At 47.7% G+C, this 14,440-nt stretch overlaps 1 protein-coding gene across 1 annotated transcript in view; it reads left to right on the top strand.

The window, feature by feature from the left end:
- Positions 1 to 4,652: 4,652 nt before the first annotated feature.
- Positions 4,653 to 14,440, top strand: part of SPECC1L (sperm antigen with calponin homology and coiled-coil domains 1 like) — a 98,036-nt gene continuing 88,248 nt past the window's right edge. Inside the window, exon 1 of the mRNA XM_063913046.1 lies at positions 4,653 to 4,827. The gene's annotated coding sequence lies outside the window, so the exon portion shown is untranslated. The remainder of the gene's footprint in view (positions 4,828 to 14,440) is intronic.

Below are 14,440 nucleotides of genomic sequence, written 5' to 3'. Positions count from 1 at the left end.
GTGCAAGGCACAACTGGTACACACCTAGTTATAGCCCTGGTCAGTCGTCACACATGGGACCAGCTCAGCATTACTCCTCCCAACCCCGTGACAGCTCGCCCTCCCCACCACCATGGAATGACTGCTAGAGTTCAATGATGTCCATCCAGGGTGACATCATGCTCCTGTCCCACCTGTACTGACAGCAATATGGACCGGGGGGGGGGGGGGTGCTCAGAGGTGTGCCCAGTGTACTTAGCCCTGTGCCCACCCCGTAATCCAGCTCTGCCTGCAGTGCTCATTCACAGCACAGGGATTGCGGCCACAGCAGCAGGTGAAGGCACATGGTACTGTATGCACACAGGGACAGATGTCTGTTACTCGGTGCAGCCTATGGGCCTGATTCAGAGTTGATCACAGCAGCAACTTTGGGAGTAATTCTGAGTTGATCGCAGCAGGAACTTTGTTAGCAGTTGAGCAAAACCATGTGCACTGCGGGGAGGGGGGGGGGGGGGCAGATATAACATTTGCAGAGAGAGTTAGATTTGGGTGGGGTGTGTTCAAACTGAAATCTAAATTGCAGTGTAAAAATAAGGCAGCTAGTATTTACCCTGCACAGAAACAAAATAACCCACCCAAATCTAACTCTGTCTGCAAATGTTATATCTGCCCCCCCCTGCAGTGCGTATGGGGGGGGGTCAAAATTTTGCACAGCTACGATCAACTTTCCTGACATGCGGGGGACGCCCAGCACAGGGCTAGTCCGCCCCGCATGTCAGTCCGGCCCCCCTCGCAGAAGTGCAAAGGCATCGCACAGCGGCGATGCCTTTGCACTTCAGGAGTAACTCCCGGCCAGCGCAGCTTTAGCGAGCTGGCCGGGAGCTACTCCTCGCTCCCTGGCCCGCAGCAGCTGCGTATGACGTCACGCAGCCGCTGCGGCCCACCCCCTGTTCGGTCCAGACACGCCTACGAAACGGCAGCCAAACGCCGCCGTTTCGCCCCCTCCCGCCTATCGATCACCTCTGCCTGTCAATCAGGCAGAGGCGATCGCTGTCCTGCCATGGCCGTCGGCTGTCCAGCATGCGCAGGAGGGACCCGTTCGCTCTGCTGCATGAAAATGCAGCGAGCGAACGGTCGGAATGACCCCCACTGTTTTGCCCAACTGCTAATAAATTTGCTGCTACGATCAACTCTGAATTACCCCCTTTACTCACCAGGACGGCTTCTGGTTTAGTTTCTGGGCCTGCTTGGACAGCCAGTGCTCAGCACTGTTGTCCCAGTCCCTGCAGCCACTGCAGGAGCCGGCTGAGGTGGAGTACATAGGGCAGGCAGCAGCACAAACCGCTGTAATGTATATTGGTAGCAATGCGCCCGGCAGAGAAGGAGCTACTCAGGCCTTAAAGTGGTCCTAGAAAGGTGGTGGGACTCACTTACCCCGCCACCTGGGGGCACTGTGTGGCATATAATGTGTTGGGGGCACTGTGTGGCATATAATATGTTGGGGGGTGCTGTGTGGCATACAATGTGTTTGGGGGGTGCTGTGTGGCATATAATGTGTTCAGAGGGCGCTGTGTGGCATATAATGTGTTTGGTTGGCGCTGTGTGGCATATAATGTGTTTGGGGGGCGCTGTGTGGCATATAATGTGAATTTTAATCGTGTTGTTGACACACTGTATGAGTTACACTTAGAAATAATCTGAGTATGTTTTCTTTGGTGCTATAGTATTCACATGTATCTACCAGAAAAGGGATGTGATCCACAACACGACGTGCATACAGGGCTCCAAGATTTCTGTTGCCGGCCCTGCAGGTCAGTACTGTATCACTGTCCGCCAGATGGCCAGACGCCCGGGTTAATTATGGGTGCATGTAAATCTCTTGGCTCCACCTCTAACTGCACGATGTGAGGTAATGATCTCACATCGTGCGCCCTCCCATACACCCACGCTCTCACTCCTCATGTGCCACTTAACACCACTGTGGAGGAGCAGCATATAGCGTTCTTCATAGGACGGAGCCAGAGGAGGACAAATTCAAAAAATTAAATGACTTGAGTGTCACTGAGAGTAGTATAAAATGATTTTCGGCTCATACTGTGTGGTGTAATGTGAATTTGACTGATACTGTGTGGCGTAATGTGAATTTGACTTAAACTGTGTGGGGTAATGTGAATTTGACTCATACTGTGTGGCATAATGTGAATTTGACGCATATTGTGTGGAGTAATGTGAATTTCGGCTCATACTGTGTGGCATAATGTGATTTTCGGCTCATACAGTGTGGCATATTGTCACTTTCGGCTCATATTGTGTGGCGTAATGCGTATTTCGGTTCATACTGTGTGGCGTAATGTGAATTTCGGCTCATACCGTATTGCAGTGATATAGTGAGTGGAGGTAGTTCACTGATATAGTGCTGGGATGCAGTGTGGGAAGGTAGCGTAGTGATATAGTGAGTGGATATAGCATAGTGATGCAGTGTGGGGATGCGGTCAAGATGCCGCCGGCCGGAATCCCGGCGGTCGAAATACCGACGCCGGAATCCCGACCGCCACAATCCCGACATATTCTCCCTCCGTGGGTGTCCACGACACCCATAGAGGGAGAATATAATAGTGTGCCGAGCGTAGCGAGGCACCGTGCCCGCAGCGTGGCGAGCGAGCCCGCAAGGGGCTGCGTTCCGCTCGCCACCCCTGTCGGGATTGTGTGGTCCGGATTCCGGCGTTGGTATTTCGACCGCCGGGATTCCGGCCGGCGGCATTTAGTACTGATCCCGCAGTGTGGGGAGGTAGATCAGTGATCTGGTGCAGGGATGCAGTGTAGATAGGTAACATACTGATATACTGTATATAGGGAAGGAGTCAGAGGTGTACACTATGGTGGCATTGGACGCAAGCAGTTGTTTTTAGTCTAAGAATGCATACTGTGCATGCCTCCCAAAGTAACTGCACAAAGGCGCAGATTTAAATTGCATTCAATTGAGGTAGGGGGACGCCAAACTGATGTTTTGCTTTGGGCCCCATATGGTCTAAATCCGCTTCTGGGGCACCATTACAGGTGCTGGAACTCAGTTCCACCACCTGAAACTGAGTTCCACCACCTGGAACTAAGTTCCAGGTCGGCGGACCTGTCATTGTGCCAACCAATGAAGGTAAGTGTACACACTCTCCGATCGGATGCTCGACATGTCGGTCAGGATAACCAGCTGGGCATGCGTTTGAATTTGACCGCCCAGCGGTGACATCAGCCAACCCCCCTTAGCAGCAAGTGTATGGATTGTCAGCGGTCAACCTGTACAAACAGCCAGATGCGCTAATCTATCTGTATACAGGGGCGTTACTTCCAGATGCATTAGAGACGCCTGCCTCTGGGATCAAAGCCCTGAAGGGACACCTGCATGTACAGCAGCACCTGTGTGGTTTACAGCAGGAACTAAGTGTGACTGCTGCTCTTCCAGCGGAGCTCTGTGGTGCACCCGCTGCTGCAGTCAATCGGTTCTGTCCCATAAGCCTGTGCTTCAGCAAGTGATGGTGCACACGCCACTGCTGCTGGACTAAGAGATGGCACCCGCAGGTGAACGCTGATTCTGCACGCTGCATGTGACTGAATCACAGTATTCCTGAAGCCCTGACAGTTCACTTTGGGATCCGATCCCTGTACACCGGCTGATAGCGCTCTCTGTATACTGTAATTATGTATATATACTGTACATATACACTACACACACATACACACCATATTTGTTTTCCCTTTTTCTTTTATGGGGAGGGGGTGGGGACCAAACTCCAACTTGCCTCCGGGCAACTGGGATGAACTTATGTCCCTGTCTGCATAGTCAACGCAATATGTTTGTGAATGATGGGCTCACGTTTGCTTGAACGGCAGATATACCCAGCGCAAGAATACGGTTATGGCTAAAACCAAGTTGGAAAAAGGACCTCTGGTATCACAAAGGGGAGCAGGTAGGGCCGAATAGAGTACCCCGAAATGTACCCTCGCAGGCTCGTTTTGCTCACCGCATTTCGCTCGTCGCCATGTTACTAAACGGAGTAGTTGGTGGCGTGGATAGTAAAAGAACTATACTACTGGCGTAGCTCCTCCCCCTGACGTCAGAGGTCCATTAGCCCATTTGGTTCTAGCATCTACTGTAAGAAAATGGTTGATTCTACATCGGAGTGGGAGAAGGGACCTTCTGACGTACCTAGGGGAGGAAACCCGTCACCAGGGGGAGGAGCTACGGCCGAACAAGGTACCCGAAAAGTACCCTCGCGGGCTCGCTTCGCTCGCCACGCTTCGGGCACGGTGGCTCGCTCCGCTCGCAACCGCTCCGCTCGCAACCTAATTACTAAAGGAAATAGTTGGTGGCGTGGATACTAGAGCAACTGTCCCGCTGGCGTAGCTCCTCCCCCTTGTGTCGTGGCTCCTCCCCCTGACGGAAAAGGTCCCTTAGGCTACTTGGATCTAGCCTCAACCGTAAGAAAATAGGTGATAAAAAGCCAATCACAGAGCACGTGCCAACTGGCAGCAGATATTATCGCTACAAGTAATGAGCAAACTATAAATCCCGTCCCACAGTCAGTACCCGACAGGGTTTCTTTCTCTCTATAATAGGTCACTAACAAACTATCCGACCGAAACCCGTTACTTTGAGCATGCGCAATAGATCGCTCCTTACGGTGTTGCAGTGGGCGTGGTGAGGACGCGGCAGCCGGTGCGCATGCGTAGCGCCGCGTTCGCCACTCTGTCTCGTCGGATCCCGGGAGCTCCGGAAACGGAAATGACACCGGGAGCCCCAAGACCGAGAATCCCGAGAGCGCTGCCGAGATAGGAGACGTGATGCGCAACAACGTGTGTATATAATGTGCATGCTCATACTGCCTGCTGTGTGCGCGGCGCCGTGTGCTCGCCAGGGGCAAGCTCGTACGCGTGTTACCGATAGCCGTCCCTTCTGCTGTCACTACGTATTTGTGTGTGTGTCTTATTATTACATTACGTTACATTAATGTGTGGAATTCGCCTTTACTTGGCTTTCCTCCATCACATTATACGTGGTTTTAGCCAGTCTTTTTATATCTATCTATCTATCTATCTATCTATCTATCTATCTATCTATCTATCTATCTATCTTATAAAACAGACATTTTTGTGACACCAGTTTTGCTTACGATCTTAGTTTATTTTTATTTTTGTTCGTTTGCTGAGTTACGGTGACCTATCCTACAGAGGATATACAGAGCACTCTGGTGACATTAGTATGTGTAGGAGTATTGTGGTTTGGACTTTTCCATATTATGGGAGATTCCTGAACCCTTTCTGATTATTGTGTATCAGTGGGCTCCTGTGGTGTGTGATTGTCAGAATAAGAAAGCTGATTTTCTTTCCTTCTTTTGTTTAACCATTTTATTAGGATTTTGTAGGCATATACATGAGAAAAAGATAACGCATACGTAATGAGAGGATATACAATAAAAAGGAGAACCTGTATTCATTCCTTCTTTCAATACACTATTGACCGTGGTTGATTGAATCATCCTGTGTATTCAGCTTAAGCTGATTTCCCCTTTTCCTTATTTCTGTTGTTTATTTCTCTTACGTCCTAGAGGATGCTGGGGACTCCGTAAGGACCATGGGGTATAGACGGGCTCCGCAGGAGACATGGGCACTATAAAGAACTTTAGAATGGGAGTGAACTGGCTCCTCCCTCTATGCCCCTCCTCCAGACCTCAGTTAGATCCTGTGCCCAGAGGAGATTGGGTGCACTACAGGGGAGCTCTCCTGAGTTTCTCTGATTTATTTTCAGGGAGCCCTGCTGGCAACAGGCTCCCTGCATCGTGAGACTGAGGAGAGAGAAGCAGTCCTACTTAAGTGATAGGCTCTGCTTCTTAGGCTACTGGACACCATTAGTTCCAGAGGGATCGGAACGCAGGTCTCACCCTCGCCGTTCGTCCCAGAGCCACGCCGCCGTCCTCCTTGCAGAGCCGGAAGATAGAAGCCGGGTGAGTATTAGAAGAAAGAAGACATCACAGGCGGCAGAAGACTTCTGATCTTCACTGAGGTAACGCTGCGCGCCATTGCTCCCACACACAACACAGGCACTGAGGCACGAATGGGTGCAGGGCACAGGGTGGGCACCCTGGGCAGCAATATAAAACCTGTAGGCTGGCATTTTAGTATATATGGGCTGCGGAGGCAATATATATACAAATCCCCTGCCAGTATTGTATTTTTGAGCGGGACCGAAGCCCGCCGATGAGGGTGCGGAGCTTGATTCCACAGCGCTGACCAGCGCCATTTTCTCCACAGCACACTGCAGAGAAGCTGGCTCCCTGGACTCTCACCTGCTGAACACGGTGACAGAGGGCTTAAAAAGAGGGGGGGCACTTAATTTGGCAGTGAAGGTATATTGAATAATATTAAAGCGCTGTGTGTCTGGGAAATTGTTTTCCAGGGTCATTGGCGCTGGGTGTGTGCTGGCATACTCTCTCCAAAAGGCCTTATTGGGGGACTGTCTCTAGATTGGATATTTCCCTGAGTGTGTGTGGGTGTCGGCACGCGTGTGTCGGCATGTCTGAAACGGAAGGCTCTTCTAAGGAGGAGGTGGAGCAAATGAGTGTGGTGTCTCCGTCGGCAACGCCGACACCTGATTGGTTGGATATGTGGAATGTTTTAAATGCAAATGTGAATTTATTACATAAAAGGTTGGACAAAGCGGAGTCCAGGGAAAATGCAGGGAGTCCATCTTTGCCTTTTACTATGTCACAGGGCCCTTCTGGGTCTTAGAAACGCCCGCTATCGCAAATAGCAGACACTGATACCGACACGGACTCTGACTCCAGTGTCGACTACGATGATGCGAGGTTGCAGCCAAAGTTGGCAAAAAGTATTCATTATATGATTATTGCAATAAAAGATGTGTTGCATATCACGGGTGACCCCTCTGTACCTGACACGAGGGTCCACATGTTTAAAGAAAAGAAACCGGAGGTTACTTTCCCCCCTTCCCACGAGTTAAATGAGTTGTTTGAAAGGGCTTGGGAAACTCCAGACGAGAAACTGCAGATTCCCAAGAGAATTCTTATGGCGTATCCTTTCCCGGCTAAGGACAGGATACGGTTGGAATCCTCACCCAGGGTGGACAAGGCGCTAACGCTCTTATCCATAAAGGTGGCGCTGCCGTCGCAAGATACCACAGCCCTCAAGGATCCTGCTGATCGCAGGCAGACTACCTTGAAATCAATTTATACACATATTGGTACCTTGCTCAGACCGGCAATAGCGTCGGCTTGGGTTTGTAGCGCTGTAGCAGCGTGGACAGATACCTTGTCTGCAGACATTGATACCCTGGATAAAGATACCATTTTACTGACCTTGGGTCATATAAAGGATGCTGTCCTAAGTATGAGAGATGCTCAGAGAGGCGTTGGCCTACTGGGTTCCAGAGCCAACGCCATGGCAATTTCTGCTAGGCGAGCCCTGTGGACCCGCCAATGGACACGTGATGCCGACTCAAAGAGGCATATGGAGGTTTTGCCTTACAAGGGTGAGGACTTATTTGGGAAAGGTCTCACGGACCTGGTTTCCACAGCTACTGCAGGTAAATCCGCTTTTTTGCCTTATGTTTCCTCACAGCAGAAGAAAACGCCACATTATCAGATGCAGTCCTTTCGGTTGCATAAATCCAAAAGAGGACGGGGATCTTCCTTTCTCGCCAGAGGTAAGGGCAGAGGGAAAAAGCTGCCAGCTACAGCTAGTTCCCAGGAGCAGAAGTCCTCCCCGGCTTCTACTAAATCCACCGCATGACGCTGGGGCTCCGCTGAGGGAGTCCGCCCCAGTGGGGGCACGTCTTCGACTTTTCAGCCACGTCTGGGTTCAATCACAGGTGGATCCCTGGGCAATAGAAATTGTTTCCCAGGGTTACAAGCTGGAATTCGAAGATGCCTCCTCGCCTGTTTTTCAAATCGGCCCTACCAGCTTTTTCCCCAGAGAAGGGAGGTAGTTTTAAGTGCAATTCAAAAACTGTGTCTTCAACAAGTGGTGGTCAAGGTTCCCCTGCTTCAACAGGGGACGGGGTACTACTCAACCCTGTTTGTGGTCCCGAAAACGGACGGTTCGGTCAGACCCATTCTGAATTTAAAATCCTTAAACCTATACTTGAACAGGTTCAAATTCAAGATGGAATCGCTCAGAGGAAAACAGAGGCACGATGCAGCCAACAAGGTTGGCGCTCCTGCTTCTAAGCAGATTATTGCTCGCTGGATCTGTAACACGATTCAGCAGGCTCATTCTAAGGCTGGATTGCCGTTTCCAAATTCGGTAAAGGCCCATTCCACTAGGAAGGTGGGCTTTTCTTGGGAGGCCGCCCGAGGCGTCTCTGCATTACAGCTTTGCCGAGCGGCAACTTGGTCGGGTTCAAACACCTTTGCAAAATTCTACAAGTTTGATACCCTGGCTGATGAGGACCTCATGTTTGCTCAATCGGTGCTGCAGAGTCATCCGCACTCTCCCGCCCGTTTTGGAGCTTTGGTATAATCCCCATGGTCCTTACGGAGTCCCCAGCATCCTCTAGGACGTAAGAGAAAATAAGATTTTAAGCCTACTGGTAAATCTTTTTCTCCTAGTCCGTAGAGCAGAGATTTTCAACCGTTTACAACTGGCGGCACACTGAACAAGATTTAAATATTGCCAAGGCACACTCAAATATAATGGTGATGCATGGTGCAGTTGCGTGTCCTAGGATGTCATGTCGCAGCTTCTCCATAGGTAATGCCTGAGCCATATCTGAGAGAGCCAAAAAGAGCCCAACACTGCCCGGGCCCAAAATTAGAACTGGCTCTGCAACCACTAAACCCCACCAGTATTGATCGTTCCAGGTTCTCAGTAGTGACAAACACTGATGGGCCTAGCTCTGCTTCTATGGGGGCACACCTGCAGACTGCTCAGGGCACACTAGTGTGCCACGGCACACTGGTTGAAAATCACTGCCGTAGAGGATGCTGGGCGCCTGTCCCAGTGCGGACAAATTCTGCAAGGCTTGTATATAGTTGTTGCTTACATAAGGGTTATGTTACAGTTGAGATCAGTCGTTGGCTGATACTGTTTTGTTCATACTGTTAACTGGTTGTGTATATTCCAGGTTATACGGTGTGGATGGTGTGGGCTGGTATGAATCTTGCCCTTAGATTAACAAAATCCTTTCCTCGTATTGTCCATCTCCTCTGTGCACAGTTTCTCTAACTGAGGTCTGGAGGAGGGGCATAGAGGGAGGAGCCAGTGCACTCCCATTCTAAAGTTCTTTATAGTGCCCATGTCTCCTGCGGAGCCCGTCTATACCCCATGGTCCTTACGGAGTCCCCAGCATCCTCTACGGACTAGGAGAAAAAGATTTACCGGTAGATTTAAAATCTTATTTTTTGTTATTCAGTTGATTTACCAAAGTACAGGGGGAATTGAATTGTTATCGTCCCCGGTCTCCCATCTAAAGTGACAAATATTGCAGGGGGCAATATTCAATTGATGTCACCTATCGCGCTGATTGCGTCCATTAGTGTCTGGTTTAGCTGCGTAAAGCTAATGTGCGCGACCAAGAAAAGTGCTGTTTGGTCACTTTTCACACATTTCAGCTCGCCACCCCCTGGCGGGTGTGAGTGGAAATGTAGACACCTGCAGCCGATCGTGCCCAAATGAAGCTACAATTGAATAGCTCCGTTTGGCGTTATCTAGTGGCTGCTGGCCAGAAATACATTTGAATCTCGCCCTATGTGACTTTTAACAAAAGTAATTAAATTGTGTTTGTTGGCCTGAAACTAAATGCTGCCTGTAAAACAGGAGCACCTCCCAGCTGTCAGAAAAATGGCTTGGGAAAATACATTTGTGACATGTAGTTAAGAAAGGGTTAATCAAAATTAACCATCTGGTCTTAATTTTGGGGTATTTTAAGTATTTTTTATTATGTCTCACACTTCCTATTAAACACTAAGGGTCCGATTTCATTGTTTGGGCGTCTAAAAATTCCTATTTAAATGGGAATGTTTGGACGCCCATACACTTGTCACAATTCAATTGATGTTTGGGCGCCCATGCATGTCACGCCCAAACAGACTGTTTAGCAGTGTAAAACGCCTAAACCCATCTAAAGTCCTGCTTTGGGCATCCAAACTCCCAACGTAACACACACACTTCTTCAACGCATCTCGAGAGGTTGCAAGAAAACACGTCAGCCCGATTTTGGCTAAGTGTCAATTTCGACTATCTTTTCTATGAGATAGTCAAAATTGACTTGCCTGCACAGTCTGTCTAGGCTTGCGATGCCGACCGCTCATCGGCATCGCATTGGGATCGCAAGGTAACTTTAACCTTGCGATCTGCACTAACTTTTCTTATGATTTTGACTATATAGTCAAAATCATAAGAAATTATCGCACCGTGTGTACACACCCTTAGTCTATCTGCCCAAAAGGAAAAACGAGAAAATCACACAATATAGCACTTGGTTATATCAGAATCCCTGGGCACTCAATAATACCCCTTTTACATTTGCAGGCTCAGGTCATTCCCGGGAATGTGTCCCGGTATAGTTGCCGGGACACATTCCCAGGAATGACCCTTTTACATTAGCGTCCCGACCCGGCATATTGCCGGGTCGGTGACGTCACCGCTGACTCTACTGGAGGCGGTGCTTGGAGATAATCTTCTCCAAGCACCGCCTTCTCCTATGCAGAGAACGGGTGCCAGGTTGCCTTGACCCGGTATACCCGTTCACACTGCACAGCTTCCCGAGACTGTCCCGGATTCAACCCTGGTCGAGACCTGGGTTGAAATCCCGGGATGCTCGTCCCGGGAAATTGTAAGTGTACCCTTTTACACTGACAAAAATCCCGGGATGATGCGCGTTCACGTGCAAAATCCCGGGATAAAATTGTCAGTGTAAAAGGGGTATAAAGAGGTTCAAATTCCTCTATACATGACATGTATATCCCTAGTCATTAAGGGCTCATATGACCTCTCTTTTGTTTCTATTACCCTCCAGTGTGCTTTGTAATACAGTGAATTGGGGGGGTGAGATTACAGCTGATAGGATCAGTGATGAGAGAAAGTATGAGGGATCTGCTGCAAGGAATATCGCCCCACACCCTGTTTGTAAAAAAAACAGTGCAGGGTATGAGGGAACCCCGCACAGTGAGAGTCCCTCCGGAGGACATACACAGTATTGCACAGTGATAGTTAGATACAACTATAAAACAATAAAATGATTGATCATTTGTAGCAAAAATGATTATGCTGCAGATTAGAGATTAGTACATGAAAATACAAAAACAAAGATAGAGTTGGTACTCTGGTGAGCAAGCCTTTAGACAGGTGAAACGCTCGTCCAGCTACTTACCCCTGGGTACCTATCTTGGCATTACAGGATCCAAACCAGAGGACCAGTCCTGGATTACCAGCAAAATTGTTGAGTACCAACGCTTTGTTTTTCCAGTCTATTTTGATGTACTAATGCATGCAATATATTAACCCAGTTCCTTTTATTGTGTACTTTTAATGCATACTAATAAAGTTTATAAAAAAAAATTGTAATTGCATTTATTACAAAAGAGTGCCCCAACACAGTCTACTTGCCTATCCCAAACTATACTCCTTAGTTGTTACCCTAGCACTTGGTGTCTGTTCCTTTTTCACACTGATCGTACCCATATAGGGTTTAGCCGTGTAACGTGCCTATACCCATCTAAACTATTGGGTGCGACAAGGAACATGTGATAAAAAACGGACTTTTTGCCCATTTGTATTTGCCCCCTCAGGAGGGGTGTGAGCAGATATAATGGGAGCAACAATTCAATTGCATTTCAGAAATGTGCGAAAAAGAGACCCGTCTGGGCGTCCAAGCGGCACTTTTCACATCGTGCCCAGCACTTTGGTCGGGTTTAGCTGTTTAAAAAAATAAATGGAATTGTATCCCCCGATCTCCATAGACACTGAAAATTGAGCGTGCAACAACAATTGAATCACCCCAGACTGTTATATTATTCTGTTTTACAGGTTTTTTTGGCCATTTTGTCCAAGAACAGATCTAGTAAAATATATTGCCACTCTCTTCTGGAAAGTAGTTGGAGATATTGCATTAATTTCCCTAAGCATGGTATGGTTTTCCACACACATATAAAACATGATTTTGTTACATGGCTACCTAGGTGAGAGGCATCTTCATTGAAACGTTGTTGGCAGTTAGATTTTGTTATTTTTTTATAGATCTCTAAAATGTATTAGATCAATGGCAGAATCTTGTTGCTATATGCAATACCTGCATCTTTGTAAAAATACATTTTAGTAAATTTACCACTGGGTCATAGATGAATGTCATCTATGTAAGGATGCACCAAGGCTCAGTTGTAACCTCTTTTACCCCTTTCACACCGCATAAATAACCTGGTATCGACCCGTGATATTGCTGGGTCAACACTAGTCGCTGTGTGGTGTGAAAGGGCCCATAGCGAATTCAACAGATATAAGTATGGTTATTCCCGAGTACCTGTGCCCAGTACCTGTACACAGCATAGGTAGAGGCTCCTGCCTGCCCCCGATGATGCCGCAGTCCCCGCGCCCAGATGGCAACCCGGCTCAGCATATTGCCCAATTGGGATTACGGTGTGTAGGGTCCAATGCCGTGTCCCACCCAGGAAGGACCTGTTTCCAATTCCTGGGTGGACCCTGCATTGCGATCTGAAAGCGGTATGAGTGAATTGTGCTCCCCACCCAAATAAATTATGCTCCCCACCAGTGTAGAAGAAAAAAATTCAGACGGGGGATAGCATACAAAAATAAACGTATTTTTTATTTGTTTTGTTTTGTATTTAAGTGTTAACTGAAAGGAATGCAGGTCTGTGGAATGCTGTTCTTAGTCTGCATTGTGCATTGGTCTATAAACATTTCTAGTCACCTTCTATAATCCTATGCTAGAAAAAGGCTCAGATGACTCTAGTCTTGCATATTAATTCTTTATAATTTTAGCACTTAATGAAATAAGAGACAGTAGCTGTGTTTCTCTGTGCTTCAGATCTCCTGAGATCCTCTGTAGAAACAGTGCCTTAGTTTTATACATATGTTTCTTTCTGCTCACACAGTGCTAAGAATTCTGGCCAACACACCTTTCCCTAAATTCGTACGTAGTGGCAGAACATACAAGAGTCATGCACTGCCTGTAGGACCTCGGGGATTCCCTCTGCAGGGCTCTGTGAGATGACTGAGCTACATTCCAACATGGAGCCAGAGGTCTGTCCCCAGACAGTTCATTAAGAGAAGACCTCAGCTAAGCAGTTAATCATCTTATCCCACCTCTTGGAAAATAGATGTGCAGTTGTAATATCCATGTTCAACTTTGCATATATTGTGCTGGAAAATAGAATATCATCCGTCACTTTGGTCCCTGACTTTCCCAAGTGACTAGTGTACATGGTATAAACAGGAAATGCTGGGATTCTTGTAGTTTTCTCATTCTGATCAGGCTAAATATAATGAAGATGGAGAAAGTTATACATATGCAAACAGACTGAGAACAGCGTGATGATGATTATTCATTCAGATATACAGTATACAGAGTGTTCTGCAGCTTATGCTTCCTCACTGTGCATGTAAAGGTTCACAAGAGAGTAATCTCTGGCCTCCGTGTTAATGACACCACTTTGTTAGCACAGGCATTTGTTGACTAAAATATTCCTTTTGTGATACTTAAGGGCCCCATACACTAGTGCGATATTGCACGTTTTCGTACAATTGCGATGAGTTCCTGAGATGGATAGCATGAAAAATGTCAAATTGCATGTACTTTTCTTGCGATTGCGCGCTGCCGTGTGTCACCCATCGCAATCGCAGATCACACGTGCTGCACGTGAGATTTATCTCAATTGCATGGAAATAGGTTTAATAACATTAGATTGCCTGAGATAAATCACATGTAAAAATACACTCAAGTGTGAAATCGCAATCGCAGGGCTCCCGGGAAGCTCCCGGCCAGATTGCAGGAAAATTACATGGAAGTCATTGCTGAGATACATCTCCCTAGTGTATGGGGCACTTTAGATACAAAGGCATATGAAAGAGAAGCCCCCCTCAAAGCAATATTGCAGTCTTCAAGCACCGAACACATTAACCTACTGTATGTCTATATTAATCTAAGCTGGTATTTAGCAAACCAGTACTGTTATAAAGTCATCTCTCTCTTATAACTTTGTTTGTTTTATTTTTAATGACAGCCCCTGTTCTCTGTGCAGGTTTGTGACTTGCTGGGTACAAAAATCCTTCTGTTATTTCTTTGCGATACATTACTGCCAATATCTTCGAAGCTCTATGAAGTGGCTTCTGGAGAACAAACCTCCCCCTCACAATCTGATCTCATGCACAAAACGCCTAGTTGCATGCACACTTCCTCGCTGCTGAATCCCCAGTGGATACCTAGCAGCACGTTTAG

This window comes from Pseudophryne corroboree, chromosome 1, assembly GCF_028390025.1.
Source record: "Pseudophryne corroboree isolate aPseCor3 chromosome 1, aPseCor3.hap2, whole genome shotgun sequence".
In the NCBI taxonomy this organism is placed as follows: Eukaryota; Metazoa; Chordata; class Amphibia; order Anura; family Myobatrachidae; genus Pseudophryne; species Pseudophryne corroboree.
This window is presented reverse-complemented; position numbering and strand designations above follow the sequence as displayed.